We start from the raw sequence: 16,638 nt of genomic DNA, 5'->3' as shown, positions 1-16,638 counted from the left end.
GAAATAAGAATGATACAAACCCCTGCACATGCATTGAAGGAGAGAGAGAGAAAAAAAATTCTGCGCATACGAATTCTGGGAAACAGTAAATACTAACTCACTTTTGTGCTTTCAATGCTGCCAGAATCACAGAAAATAAGAAATGGGTTTAATTACTCAATTTGCTTCTTTTATGGGACTAATAATAAGTATTGCTGTTGTACTTTTCTATCTTAAATTTGTTTAATAATGTTTGTTATTTTAATAATGTGTTCTTTATTTTAGTAAAAGAGGCGAATTTTAAATTTAATTGAATCAATATTTATGTTTACAGAGTTCATAAGAAAGTGTTTCTACTCCTAACTCATAAAATTTCAACTCAAAGCCACATGAGTGGAATTCTCTCACTCACAGCATGGAATCACTCACCATAGGAGGTAATATGGCGTAAACATACATTTTAGAAAAATGGTTATTTTGAAAGAAGTAAATTGACAGAACAAAAAAAGAACACTTCACTCTGAATCGCTGCACTTAATGAATATTGGAAATTGTACGGTGAAATTTTTTTACTAAATTTAAAAAGAAAATTTTATTACCAATTATTTGCTAAAATAATAAAATTTCAGACTGAATATTTACAGCAATAATTTTTTTGTCGGTCTTACAAAAAAAAGAATCCTTGAAAAATACAATTAATAAACAATAATCAGTTTTCATTTCATTCCACCACCAACTAACTTCTCCGGCAAACCTATGCTCCTTCGGAAGCTACGTCTGACGACATTAACGAACCACATTTTCTATTTATAGAAAGCAAACCACGACGAGAAAAATGCGATTCGTCAAACTCGGTAGAAAAGTTTCGAAAAATATACGCATATTGAACCCAAACCTGCAATCCCCGGTTTATAAAAATAGAGTAAGTATACTCGGTAGATGTTGCAAGAAACTGGTCAAGAGATGGGTCAAACATCTCGTAAATGGAATGGGAAGTAGCGAATTTCGCACTAGAAATCGGGTTGATAGAATTTTTCTTTTCCATTCCAGCAGTAAATGGGCAGGCGATAGTCTCTTAATAAGCGGGAATGGCGTGATGTATAGGATTGTGGAACCAGGTCATTTGAATATTCAGCAACAAAAATGAAAGAAAGAGAAAAGTAAACTTTTCAGAACAATGGAACAAGGCCGGGATACATTTACTTCTACAGCATACATTACTCATACTGTAATTTTTCATCACATGAAATTCTAAAACCGAAATAAAATGTAGAAATGCAAATGATAAATTTGCAATATAATACATCAAAATATGTTATATATGTCCATAAAATCCGCATCTTATTAATGATTAAATGGATTTAAAATAATATTTCGATCCATTTGCCTTAAGATTCGATTATATTTTTTATAGCAATCTACTAAATATGAGTATCAGCTAAATCGATGAAAAATCTTGAGGCCAAACGATTTTTACATTGTTTGCGATTACACGTCAGATTCTTGAAAAATGGCTGCTATTATTAACAACCATCTACTCAAGATTAGATTAATTCGAAATAGAGTCTTTTGCTATTTCATGGTAAAGATTAAAATTATCACATAATTATTACTAAAATTAATTAACATAAAAAAGACTAAAAGACAAACAAAACAAGATTCAAGGTTGAAGTGGACATACTTTAATCGAATGAAATTTCTATCATCACATATATTTTTTTTTTACAGGAGCAGGAAAAGAGAGAAAATGAACAAAACGAATTGCATTAAAAATTATGCAATCAGAATTATTTATAATTATTTAATTACTTAAAGCAGAAGATTTATAAGGATGATTAAAATTCTAATAAACTATAAAGCGATTGTAAAAGAAAAATTATGCAAATCTATGCCAGATGAAAAATTAAATAAATAAAATTAAATTTAAAAAAAGTTTACGTATGAAATATATCTATGCTAATTGAATAATTATTTTCCGAAGAAAATACTCTAAATATGTTTAAAAAAATAAGCAGGGGAAAAAAAATCCCTAACTCTTATCAAAGATTTTCTCTTTTTTCTTGGTAAAATAATCAGTCCTTGTAAAGTATCAAATCTAGTAATTTGAATAAGCAAATTTCAGGGGAAGGATATATACTATTTATTAATTTTACACATCAGCATCTTTAACATGATATTCATTTCCAGTGGATCCCATCTCATGTGGATCTACTTGGTAACGAAATAGCAGACAGGCTTGCAAAGAAAGGAAGCAGCCTAGCGACTTCCTCTTCTGCTGAGCTCACACACTTAGAACTATTCTCTCAGGCGAAATTCCTAAATAAGAAGAATTGGATGGTTCCCCCTACTCATGATTGGTATAGAGCCAATAAGCCGGGGCAGTCCTTAAATCTTCCTTGTGATAGAAAAACCAACACTTGCCTGTCGCGCCTTGCCAGTGGCCACCTTAAATGTCTTTTCTTTTCTCAGGGTGAAAAGTTTTACCCTCTTTGCCCGAAATGCTGCCAGCATAAGGCCTCTGCTGAACATATTCTGGACTGTCTAGGATTTCATTGGGGAGAAATTTATTCTTCTCCCTTCCTCGTTTTTGACTTTCTTCTTGTCAACGGATTTTTGGATTTGGTCTGACGTAGTCAGACCATGGAGATTAGCAACAACAACAACACATCAGCATACACTAAAAGTTTAATAATTGATTTAAATTGGTTAATTTTGTAGAAATGCAGCTTCCATTTCATATAACAAACATAAATGTTCATTAATCATTCACCTAACTGCACGCTGTCTACACTGAGCAGTGACACTGACGCCTTCTGTCTCCTACAAAATGTATTATGAATGCCAAAAAAGAATAACCGAGCCGCAACTAACGTTTATCATGTGAACATGAACGACATAATAGAAATCACAAAGAGAGAGTTAACAAGTTCCCGCCTAACAAGTTATATTCAATATTTTCAATCACTTCAAATGCGCAGCAGTTAAGAAATAAGACGCCTGACAGGCGTAGACATCCGTTATCTAGAGAAAACACGGAAGAAAGAAAATAACAAATCCTACACTTTAAAGATGAAGAGTTGACAGACACTCCCAATGGAGAAATCAGCACTTGATAACGAAAATGGCTTCATAAAATATATAATCACACCCGTACCTTTTACAATACAATAAATGCTAAAGCGCATTCACATTATATACTATTTGGGCTTTTCTTCCTTATTTTCTATCTTATAATATCATAACATTTGCTCGAATATATAATAATTAAAAACATTTTTTTTCTTCTGAAAACTTCCGTTTTAGACTGCATTTATGATGGATTTCAACTCTAACTATGAAAGATGTAAGCTTTGTTATCGTTTCTCTTTTCCTAAAAAAGTTAACTGTTTTTCTTAACCTTTTGCATTGCGCAATACTAGAACGGTGAAAATTTCCACAGCATTTCCCCCCCCCCCAATATTGATTTTTAAAAAATGCCAAAAAATTATCGTGACCTACAATTCTTTTAATTAAAATTGTAAAATGACTATTTTAAATTTATTTTTTAATACCTCTAATTTACAGAAATAATTTTTTTCGGAGAAAAATTCTTTTTTCTGACTTTACTCCCAAAAATACATTGATTTCTAAGCTTCCATAATCGAATATCTTTTTAACTTATAAAAAGCATTCTTTATTATTATTTTTTTCAAAAGTGGATTTTAAAAGTTTGAATTTTACAGATGAGTGCTTACCTCAATTTACAATAATGGAAGTATGGTAATTTTATAATCATTTAAATCTTTGCGATAATAAGAGAGAAATGGAAACATAATAGATCAGTGATTCTCATACTTTTAAAAAATCTATACAACATAAATAAGAATAAAAAAAATGTATGTACTAGAATGTGAACCAAAATATATGTGCCATTACACAAATATTAAAAGGACAGCAATTCTTACATTCATTTATTTTAATACCACACCCCAAAAATAAATGTAATAAATTATTAGCACTAAGTGCAGTATAGTTTGAGAAATCCTTTTATGAATCGTTATTAATTCGATACGAAAATTTCTCAAAAATTAATCAACTATTAAGATTTCAAAAGAATTTGGTAATATTTAAGCGTAGCGCAATTTGTTATTGTGATAGATATTTTGTCTATTTGGGATGTAACTAAACAGTTTATATTCCCCACCTTCAAATATATTAGGTAAACAAACAGACAACTATGCGCTAAAATACAAATATAATTAGGGTACAGACTAGAAATTTATTTATAAATGATAGTAAGAGATAATATATTGCTTAATCGATAACATACTACTTAATAATAGTATCTTAATCCTCGCATCATATAAATCGATTACTGTCTGTAGCACCAAGAAAGGTCAATGAACTCGCGCAACGATCCGCATTTCTTGAAATTCCGTTCAAGACACATATCTGAAACCCAAACTTCCATTAGGCAAGTTTATAACCGAAATTTTTTTTTTTCTTAGCAACTGCATAAACAGAAAAGGCCTCCTAACTTTAGTGTCAGTAATAGGAAGATGTATCTATCTCAGAATTTATTTTTTGTCTTGTTAACTGTTTTCGTGCCCCCCGAATGTCGTAGTCGATATGTATAGGATATAAGTACAGTCAGAGTTTATACGGAAATATAGAAGGAAAATAGAATAGTTTTCATTAATGATTAATTTCTGCATTGCATTAAAATTCCATTCCAAAGATTTTACTTTTTATACGTAGATAGAATCAATTCAGTTCATTTGCGATACGAAATTTAATTCGAATTATAGTTTAAAAAAAAAAAACGAACGGAAGGGCAGATTTTGCGACCAGTTTCATTTTTTAAAATCAATTTTAATGAAACGAGTAAAGTTAGAAGCAAATTTCTCACCAGTTTTTAAACTTTTCAAAAAAGAAGCAACCAACTTTCGTTTAATTATCAATTGAAAATTAATTATTTTAAAGACAAAATCTTTTTTTCACCAACATAGTATAGAAGATAAAAGTTTTCTTAAATTAACACTTTTTGAATCCAATCAAGATAGAAAGCTTTTTTATTTAAAAACATATTTAATTTTTATCCGAACCGACAATAATAACTTCATCACTGCGACTAAAGATGCCATTTTCAGATGAAAATACCTTACTCTAAATATCGTTTGCAAATTCAAGCAAAATCCATGCATCCGATGTATAAAGAGCCACAAAATTACTTTTCGAAAAATCAGGAATCGGATCCATGTCATAGAAAACGTGAAAGGTGAACAAAAAAGATTTCCATAAAAATGGTGAATGCAACAATAAAAGAACAATTTGCATTCGCTTCAAATCAAAGCGATATTGTAAAGGGTCATTCACTTTACTATCGGATTCCTTTCCTCGTTCATATCCGCTTTCTCATAAAATAAACCACTAAAAGAAAAAAGGTTTTAGCAAAAACTATTTTACTTTTATACAACAAATTTTTCATAGCAAAGATAATCATTTATACATTTTTTTGTTTTGTTATTTTTAAGCTGGAGAATTTAAATCCAAACAGAAAAGAGAAATCTGGTAGAACATCTAAACGTAGTTATTCAATTGGAAATTATTTTACGGATACAGGATTCACTAATTTTATATTATGCCAATATGTGTGTGTAATTTGCTACAGAGAGCCAAAATGATTCCGCTGCGTTGCACAACAAACTACTAATAATTTACATATTTAAAATAAATTAAAAACTAAAAAACTATAATCATGGGCCCAACCACTGCATCGAGTTCATCAGTTTTTATGCCACAGGAAAAATCTTGACTCCTAAATACTTCTTCGTCGTCTATACTCTATCGCATCTATTTTTTTTGAGGGGGTTGGATCTCAAAAACACTATTTTATTGTATTCTTTATAGGGCAAAACTTTAACAACTCCCTAGCCACGATAACTGTACCGATCTCGCTCATTTTTATTTCATACGGAAACTTATGAACCCAAGGTATGTCATCAATGACAGCCTCCTCTACCCCCTATTATTTTCGAAAGATAAATGAAAATAAAACTAGCAGTATACTCCAGCATCAACAACCAGATGGATTTCGCCAAGAGAAAGAAATACAACCGCTAAAAGGACAGCTAATGTAATAATTAATTTTGGAGTTGGTTCCCAAACGTATAACTGCACAAACTTTTATTTTTTTAAAGATAATATTTATTTGAATACCATCACGTACTTTTTGCAAACATTTCATCAATCTTGTATTAATTAAATACATTAATTAATACAAGCGTTAATAAATCCATCTGCTTCCCCATAAAAATAAATTCGGATGCTGCTTTCAAATCTTTGATCCTTTGTTCCCATCTCGACGAACTCCAGGATGTTAAAATGATTCATTAACAGCTATTTAACAATTAATAATACTTCTTCTACAACTGAACATAACATGACAAATTCGTGTAGAAGCCGATGAAACAAATTCGTTCAATCACTGAAAATGTTTTTAGTGATGACTATGAAGTGCTATTATTTCTACCACATAACCTTTTCACACAACTCTCAATAGCAACGCACCGAATAAAGAAAACCATTTCACTTTTCTAACCGAGCATAGTTCACACTCTTGCTTCAAGTACAAGTATATTGATGACTAAAGCACTTCTTACCTAAGACCTAACAAGTTTTTCAAGAAGCAAAACCTTGAACTTGAAAGATGACCTACGGTCAAAGTTAAAAAATAAAGAAATAGCAAAACGTATTCTGTGATTTAAAAGTGTAATATCTGCACCTTTTACAGCTCCCACACAAACTATGATGTCGAAAACGTGCGCTCTGACATTTCATCGCAATGCTGTTATGTCTAAAGAAAAACCGGTTACAATAAAAAGTAAGGTCAATCCTATTACTAAATTTATTCTAGAAGGTTTAACTAGAATTCATTAGCCTGAAATGAAAGCACTTTGATTTTGGAATATTACGAACTATATCCAGTTGACAAAATACATCAAGAGCGGACATTTTCTTCATTTAAGAGATTAAATTGAGACTTTGCAAACTAACAAAGTTGTCTTTTACTTAAGCGAAATCAGACACCGAATATCTTTAAATGGTGAACAGTTAAGTGGAGAAATTTTTAAGTTAAAATATTATCGAAATATTTAATCTTGAGATCCGTCCAATAATTTGATTGGATTGGACATTATAAAATCAACAAAATATTTCCTCAGGTATAAAACTCAGTTAAATACATAGATAAAATGCAACAAATGACTGTAAAACAGAGGGGAAGAAAAACTTAACTGACAAAATATCTAAAATTCCACCACCCCTTTTCTTAAATACAGAACAACAGATAATTTGCTAATAGGGCTGATTTGATTTTTTTAAAGCAACCCAATACAAAACTACACGAAGACTATATAAGGAAACATTTTGCAATACCGAAATTTTACCTGATGATCCAATCTTTAAACATGCATACCAGACTAAAAAAATTGTTCATTCAAAGACTTACACCAGACCATATGCACGTCGTTTCCTCAATAAAAAAAGAACTTCGAATTATGCGATCATTAGATCTCGAAGTCCCAGCTCTGTCACCAAGCTATCACAGATACATTTGCTGCTAAATTAAATATGAAGAGTACTGTCAAAGCAATCTAAAAAATTCCATCAACATAATACATGTATATATATAAACTAGAAAAAAATGAAACTAAACTCTTTAACTCGGATTATTGTTCACACATTCCTAGAACACACTACCCTAATAACATGAAAAGTATTTCCATACAGCTGCACTTGTGACGGACCAATGCAAAATTGAAGGGAAGTACAATCCCTTAATGATACTAAAACACGAAAGCCCAAGTCACGCAGTTTCGCATCGATAGCCAATAGCATAAACCAAAACAACGCCCCAATATAACGGCAAAGAGATGTTCACTTTAAATTTCAACTAAGATCAAACTTTCCAAGAATGCCGATATGAAAAAATAATAATAAATAAATAAAACTTGGAAGACATCAAATCATATGAACAGGAAGTATTTCAAGTATTTTTTCTGGTGCCAGCTGTTTTAATCAATAACAATGGTCACACCCACCCACAACTATCCGGAGAATTCGGAGTGACATTTTAACTGGCATCCACTTATATCGATCGCAAGCCAGACGCCAGGTAGACTAAATCAATATAACAACGTTCAATGCCACGCCGCAAAGAGCGTTGTCCTCTCTCGCCGTCTGTGAAAAGATACAAAGTTGTGATAGTTACGGTTTTCAGCAAGCAGTCAACGGAGATAGTTTTCTTTTTCTTCAAGTCGGTTTTACATATCTATTCTTTTCTTAGAATTCTGCACCACATCCGAAAACGTCAGCAGATGCCGACTCACATAAAGCAAAATAATCCTTTCTTTTCTGATGTCGATGGTAGATCGCAGTGAATTGTCACCAGACGTTAACTACTAAGCCAAGCTTTCAGATTAAACAGCTGACTTTTTTGGCCAGCTTACTTAAACGTAATTTGAAACAATGTTGTATAATTTTTTTTAGTTAACTTCAAAAAATAATAATGTAAAAGGCATAATAATACTCGAAAAGGATATAATTGCAATGAACTTAAATTTTTAAAAACATAAGCAAAAAAAAAAAACCATTTATATTAACAGAAGATTTGTAAACATAAATTAATAAGATATTATTAATTTTTTTTTCAAATTATCCAGGAATTTTAATCCAAGTTCTAATACCTTCAGTTCGATACATTCTATAGCAGAATTATTGGATAAAAGATATGCTTAATTCATAATGGCTTTTTGTCCTAATTTTAATTGGCGAAATTTATGCCAATTGTGTTGGAGATTTTTCGTCAATTCTATATTTCTCTCGTTCTTTTTCTTGAGGTGCGTGCTGCTGGACTGTAAGCCGCTCCTTGGATAAGGAATCCAAAGTTATTATATATCGCAGATTCAATAAGAACTCTGCACTATCATATCGGAAGTAAATAAATTGAAATGTAGCTTCAATTTTACTTAATAAGAAAACAGACGATTTTTTTTTTTTTTTTTCGATAAACAGTTTCTCATAAAGAGAGACTCGGTTGAATGAGAAAGTTTTTCTCGTGAGAATCTTCAGGAAAAAAAGAGACGGTTTTAGATAAATGAAAGAGAAAAATCCGTATCAAGATGTCAAAAAAAAAAAAAAAATCTTTAGTTCGAAAAAAAGTTGATGGAAACTTGATAACAATCAGGAGATCTCGACACGCATAACGCAACGCGTTTCAAACTTAAAAATAACTTAGAATTGCTTTTAAAAAAATCAATCAGATTATAACTTTAAGAAATGACATATTTCCACATTAACTGATGGAAAATCAGTGAATATTCCAAAATTATACGAGGCCTTTCTGGGATGAAATAAAGCAGCATAAGCACGGAGATCCTACATTCGTGAAGAAGTTCATTACAAATCCTAGGCAGTTTTTTGCGGGGAAAAAATTGGCCGAAATATCCTTACATGTCCCAAAATAGATTTAATTTCTGTACTCATATGCAAGACCTTACTTCTAATACATTATGGGTACATTTATGATTCGTATTAACTACTGATTTTAAATAGCACGCAATTTTCTTAATCTCTTGATGGCTCCAAATGAAGGAAGCATAAAGTAACTTGCGGAAAAATGTTCGTAATGAATCTGCAATATTTCTTATGGGTCAGATTCTTAAGCCTTCAAAAAACCAACAAAAAAATCACACTAGTTTAAACATTTCATGTTGGACGCAAATATGAATTACTTATTTAAAGCAAAATCAATTATTCAAAAATGTAAGTTCATTCACAAGTAAATATTGCAATTTTTAATATTAAAATTTTACATTTGTATGAATTTTATGTGAAAATAAACACCCATAGCTGAACAAAACTTCGAAAATTAGAGCTCGAATTGGGTGGCGAATGAATTTAAAAATTTTATATCTTATTATTTTTATTATTTTAATTCTTAGATTTTCTTTTTCTTATCTGTCAGAATTTTTAATTCTTCACTGCTTTTCTTGACTGTCTCACTTCAGATCCCATAATTATTTTTCATATCGAATAGAAAACAATGGAACATACTAATTTTACATGTTTTAATGGAACATACTAATTTTACATGTTTTACTTAAAACATGTAAAATTAGTATTCTAAAATTTATCAAGAGATTTTAACAAAAATATGCATTTTAATCTTATATTTCCATATACAACCCTACGTACTTCACCTTTTAATTGAAATATACGTATAAGAACGAAATCCAAAAAATTAAATTTCGAAATAAAATGATTCTTATAAAAAATCATTATCTCTTTTATTAATGATTTTTAACTTGTTACATGATGAAGGCAAAAAAATTTCATTAAAAAGTAAAATTATTATCGTTTGCTGTAAGTAAGTTTAAATAAAAGTATTCTATTATGAATCTTAAATTATATCATATAAGGAAATTTAAAACAATCTAATGAAATAAAAAATGAGAAATAATTTAATTCTGACAATACTTTTTAAATCTAATTCCTTCTATTTACAGTATTAAATCTAAGTAATCAAGTGAAAAAATCAGGCATTAGGCATATATACGTAAATGCATGATATTAATAAGCATTTTACAGATATATGCAAGAAGTATGGCGAAATAAGTACTACTTTTTTAACAACACAATTCATTTCAAAAACTGGTTAAATAAAAAATTTCCAAGTTTTAATAAATAACCTATTATTAAATTCAAAATTTCAAATGCAAAAAGAAAAACACAACAATATTTTTATTTAATTAAATACTTTGTACAATGGATGCCAATTTAATATTTCAATCATGAAAGTACATGTTTCAGAAACCTAATTTTAGTTTATTATTTCTGAAATTTAATAGGACAAATCATTCTTTTAATCCACTGATTATTGTGTTAAATGAGGTTCAAATGGAAAGTTATTTATTTTCAAATGGATAAATAGTAATGGGTTATTTGTTCGAACTAAATCCCAGAAGAAAGAAATCGAGATAAAACTTTCACGCCTTATGTGCTAATGTCAGATAACTAAGAAAATCTTGAAAGATTTTGAAATAATTTTGGTCACAAAAATTAATTCGCTACGATTCTGAAATAAAATTCTCTCAGTTTTCGATATAGGCTAGATCAAAGTAGGCTTAAATGAGAATCCTTTATTTTAAATCCATTATGACGATGAAAGAGGCTATTTTAGGACCACCTTAAAATCTTGAACCAACATTACGTGAAAAAACATTTGAAACAGCAATCCCTAGCCAATTTCTCTAAATTTTATCATATTAATTGGAAGCCAACAAATAAAATGGATTTTCAGTGGATTTCAATCATGAATCGACGACTCTCAAATACGGAAGGTGAAATCATCTCGGCCCCGTTACTTCGTGATAACTCGTCATGAAAGATTTGATTGTTCCCATTATCATAAAAAAAAGCAATTTGATGCCATTGCAGTTTTGAAAATTCCAGGAACAATCATTAACAATGCATAAAATAAATGGAAATGTCATGCATACAATATTCAGACAAAAAAATATATATATACCGTTAGACATAACAAAATAATTTGATCCAAAGCTATAAAAAACAGGAAATGCTTGAGATATATAAGCGAATTTCATTAATTATTACATACTCTTTATTTACTTCAATTTATATGAATAATTTATCAGAAGTTTCTGTCTAGATAAAAATAACTCGCAAAAAAGAGCGCCATTATAAATTCATTTGCAAAAAAAAAAAAAAAAAAAAAAAAAAAAGAGACAGCCAATTTGCCAGCCATATTCTCTTAACTTTGTTAAGAATAAAGTAGACAGGGCAAATGCAATTCGAGCTATAATTCTTCCCATTGAATAAATTATAAGCTATAGTTCATACAATTTACAAGCAATTCAGAATAAAAATAGTCAACGTTTCGAGAAAAAGATTTTATCTGCATTTACAAAAATATGTAAAGTTTTTATACAGAATAAAGACAATAACAAGAGATTGATTTAAAGTATTACCAGTACTTGAAACCATTAACTGGATATTCTTGAAATCCGTGTCTCATTCTTCTATATCTATACTTATAATAAAGCTCTGTGTGTGTGTGTGTGTGTGTGTGTGTGTGTTGGCGCTCTACAGGCCAGGTCATTTGACATACAGCTACCAAATTTGGTACATGTATACCTTAGAGGTCGGGAATGTGCACCTGGGGTCCCTTTTTTTGAAATTTTAATTAGAATTTTAATTATTAATTAAAAACTAACTTTCCCGCCAAAAAAATCTTCCATTTTCCCCACCGCCAAATGATTTAGGCTTTAGTTCTTTTTTTCTCCCAACAGTAATGAGGCTAGGGTTAAGATTTTTCGGCGGATTATTTTAAACGATTCTGTTTATTTTCTTAATGTTTTATGCATTTAAAATTAAACATTGTTAATTAATCCATGTTTCACATTCATTCTGAAGTACTTTTGAATTAAAATAACACAGAATAAAGGAAATTAAAAATGTATAATCTGCATAGCGTTACCCCAACTGGCGTAGAAAAATTCACGCATTTGCGTTACCGTAAAAGGCGAAGAAAATTCACGCATGCGCACTGTGTTCTGATTGTTGCCATGGCAACCATTATCAACGGACGATTTAAATTACTTTTAGGTTAGTTGTATGCTTTTGTAAGTAAATTGTATTTATGTTAGTTATATATTTTTTGTATATGCTTATAGTTTTAAGTACATCGTTTTTTAAGTAGTTTTTTTTAGCCTGTTTTCAATGATTTAAATTATTTTTAGGTTAGTTGCATGTTTTTGTAATTAAATTGTATTTATGGTAGTTATATAATTTTTGATATATGCTTATAGTTTTAAGTACATCGTTTTTTAAGTAGTTTTTTTAAACCTGTTTTCGACCGATTATTTTAAACGATTCATTTTATTTTCTTAGTGTTTGATGCATTTAAAATGAAACATTGTAAATGAATCGATCCGTTCATGATGAATCTGAGAAAATTTTGTTGACAAATTCTTGAGATATTATATAAATTAAGAAAGATATTCTTTAGTGTCCATAAAGTTTAAACGCTCAGTGACTCTATTATCAGTAATCATATTATTAAAAAAAATGCTTTGTTTCAGTAAAAAATATTATTATATTAATTGCAGATTAATCCTTTACACTTTAATTTAAAGCATAAATTCTACGAGGGGTAACAGAAAATTAGAGAGATACATATCACGTTATGACTGAAGGCCTTTATAATATTATGAGTGAATTATATGACTATCAAAATTTGAAGTTTTAAAATATTTTGCTGAAGAATCTATTAAAGTTGGAATTGCCTAAAATATTTAATTATTAAAATTTTAACGAGCATTAAGATTGGCGAACCGGCTGGTCGCCAAAGGCGGCTAGTAATTAAAATAAATATTATTTCTATAGTAAGGATGAAGAAAGGGGGAAAAAAAAAAGACGTGTGCCAAATTACATAAAAATTGTTTTAAGACTAGTGGGGGATTTTCAACTAAGCAACTACCTAGCTGAGGCAGGGTTGAAAGCAGACCCATTAAAAAAATTATTATATATTTTTATTTTTCCAGTTTCTCATTAAATAATTTTAAAAAATACAAAAACATAAGAATAATGTTAACATTTTATCAAGTATAAAAATGATCAGGTTCCTATCGGTTTCATTACGTTCTCTTAATAATAAGAAAATTTATAAAACCGAACATCTATTTAAATAATATTGTAGACAAACATGGGTGCTGGTAATCTGGAGACATGAATAAAAACAAAACCATATTTAAAAATAAAAAAATATTGATCTAAAATAAATTACAAACATGCTAAAAAATACTGAGAGTGAAACTTTATCATCTTAATAAAAATAGGGCCACATATTGTGCACTGTCTTGAGCAACAAAACATCTAAATCTTCCACTGTTTGCGAGAATCCATGATAAACACAGATTGCAGACATCCGCCACTTGAAAGATCCTACCTTTTGAAAAGTGCAACAAGTATAAAAGAAAATGATAAGACATACACCGTTTATTTACTCGTATCAAACAATGTCGAAATGGGTGTGAAAAAATGCCATCACTCAGGCAATCGCGTCGGGGTAGACGGAAGAGAATCATATCAATAATACAGGCATAATTTGACAATAAAAAATTGCATATTTAATTCCATTAAAATAATTATGTTTTTTGTAATTCGATGCAATCCATTCAATACTTAAATAAAATTATATATTTTTAAAAAATCCATTATTTATTCATGATAATACTAGAATAGAATTAAATGGCACAGCCATAATTAGTAAATTTTAATATTTTTTTGTCAGATTACCAAGCATTTAGCAATTGTTTAAAAATAATTTTTTAAATAATTGATTAAAAATGTGAATATCTGGTCAAATTCTTTCTTTCGATTTTTTAACTAATTAATTTTAAAAAAATAATAACTCTCTTAATCTGATCATACGGCCGAAGATCGAGATAAAATTTAAAGTCAGTAATTTTTGCCTCTCACTTTAAAAGCCATTTACTTTGCGATTCTTCTTTTAATATCGCATTACTTTTAATAATCTTTATCATTAAGATTGAACTTTTTGGTTACAGAATAATTGCACTAAAAATTAAACTTTTTCGACTAATAGAAAATATTATGACATAACCCAAGTTGTAAAAATGTGCTAATTGTAATACCACTTATCTTAAGGCAAAAATAAAGATTGAAGGTTAAGAACCTTCGCATCCGCGAACACCGTTGTAATCACTACATATCATTCTTTCAACAGAGTTTTGCCATCAATCATATTCATTATTTATTTAAAGCTAATCTCGCATTCAGAAATCATGAAAGCCATCTAAGTAGAAAATTAATTGGAACCCCCCCCCCAAAGAATCAATTCCCTAGCCCCAATCACTTGTCCAATTACGCCAATTTTTGTTTTATATGCTAGTTTATGATTTTTAAATATCTTTAATGGTCACTTATTCTTAAAACCCTCTATTTTCAACAGAAGTTTTAAAACTTTATTCCACTGTACATTCTCTAACAACAACAACAAATATCCGAAAAGCTTTATTTTAAATGAAAACTCATGACTTCTAGATAAATCATTAGTACTATTTGCAATCACTATTAACTAATCAGAATGTTCTATTTTATATAACACTTTCTCTTTTTTTGCGGTAAAATTTACTTCATCAAAGCTAGCACATATGATCAGATTAAAACTATTAACAAGGTTTAACGAATAGCTGATCAACGAAAACGTTTAGTAGATTAGAAACAGATAATCACACGTCTACTATTCCCAAGTAAAAATATTAAATTATTTGTTACATTTTACAATATTAATATTCATACTTAATTATGTTAAATATTTTATGATTTTTTTTCTTCCAAATCACTTTTTCTTCTAAGTCTCTAACTTTGAAATCTGATTAATAGCGTTTAGATATAAAAATAACCGGTTAAGTATTAAAAAAAAAATACACTTGTTCTCCAATTCCAATATAACTAGGTTTTCTGCTCTCTCTTTTCACCAAGCATCTGTCACAAAACTTTCAGCTGATATAACAGACTCGAATTTGACACACTTTTATCAAGGACTCTTAAACTTTTTATTTTTCAACTGAATTCATAAACTTCCGGCGAATATAATAAGAAAATAAATAATGCAAAGAAAAGAAACCAAATACGACAACGATACAAAAATGAGATCACATCGAAAATACTGAACGAGGTTTTCCAGTTTGATACAAAAAGACAAAAAGAAATGATACTTCATATTAATTTCAAGTTTCAGCAGGTTAAGGAAATGAGAGCGGGAGCAAAATTTAATACGACTGTAGACAGAAGTCCCGCACAAAACAGCAACAAAATGTGTCTCACACACCAGTGCCAAAATTCAACTTCAAGGAAGTGTAACTAATTGAATCACCACGTATTGAGTCACGGCAAAAGGAGCAAAAAAAAAAAAAAAAAATGACTTAGAAGAGAAAAGAAAGTTGTTCGTCGGCCATCTCATTTTGGTTTAACTCGTTCAAATTAACGAATTTAATATGAAATAATCATAGAAGTAGATTCAAATTTTTAAAAACTTAAAATTCATTTAAGGAATAAAAACATGTTTTGCTCTCTTCAGAATGATAATTCAAAATGAAACTCAAGATAAGATCTATTAGTTAAAATCTAATCTCGCTGGCGTAGTTTGTACGTTTTATTAATTAACTTAAGTCAAATATCTCTAAAATTCTATTATCAGCAAAACCAGCTACCTTTGTAAGAACGTAAAAAAAAAAAAAAAAACATTAGGAAGAAGAGCTAAAATATTTTTCAAAACAATTAGGTGATGAAAAAACGTCATGAGTACAAAAAGGTATGGCATTTTAAGCTGTCGAATACAGGACCCAAGTGGAAAAGAGCCTGTCTTCCAACCTTCATCCGTTTTCTTCAAGCATGATGGTCCACAAAAATTTTTCCCACACCCAGAATGGGGTGATAATTCAGCATGGTGGATGTGGAAGAAATGTTATACAGTTGCCAATTATTACCCAAACGAGCCTCCCAGAATCAGCAAAATTGATTCTATATGAAGATTGTTAGACTTAATCATTTTACATTCGTTTTATCCCCTCA

General features: G+C 29.7%; 1 protein-coding gene across 6 annotated transcripts in view; it reads right to left on the bottom strand.

Moving 5' to 3' along the window:
• LOC129976327 (protein hu-li tai shao-like) overlaps positions 1-16,638 on the bottom strand; it is a 63,375-nt gene that overhangs the window by 36,369 nt on the left and 10,368 nt on the right. For 2 of the 6 annotated variants that reach the window (XM_056089834.1, XM_056089836.1), the window contains exon 1: positions 2,401-2,731. The exons of 1 other annotated variant lie outside the window; for it this stretch is intronic. The gene's annotated coding sequence lies outside the window, so the exon portion shown is untranslated. Of the gene's footprint in view, positions 1-2,400; positions 2,733-16,638 lie in introns of those variants that run through there. 3 more of the 6 variants (XM_056089837.1, XM_056089838.1, XM_056089839.1) reach the window with 3 other exon arrangements.

The sequence above is a fragment of the Argiope bruennichi genome, chromosome 7 (assembly GCF_947563725.1).
Source record: "Argiope bruennichi chromosome 7, qqArgBrue1.1, whole genome shotgun sequence".
In the NCBI taxonomy this organism is placed as follows: domain Eukaryota; kingdom Metazoa; phylum Arthropoda; class Arachnida; order Araneae; family Araneidae; genus Argiope; species Argiope bruennichi.
Note: the sequence above shows the minus strand (reverse complement) of the source record. Positions and strands in the feature narration are given on the sequence as shown.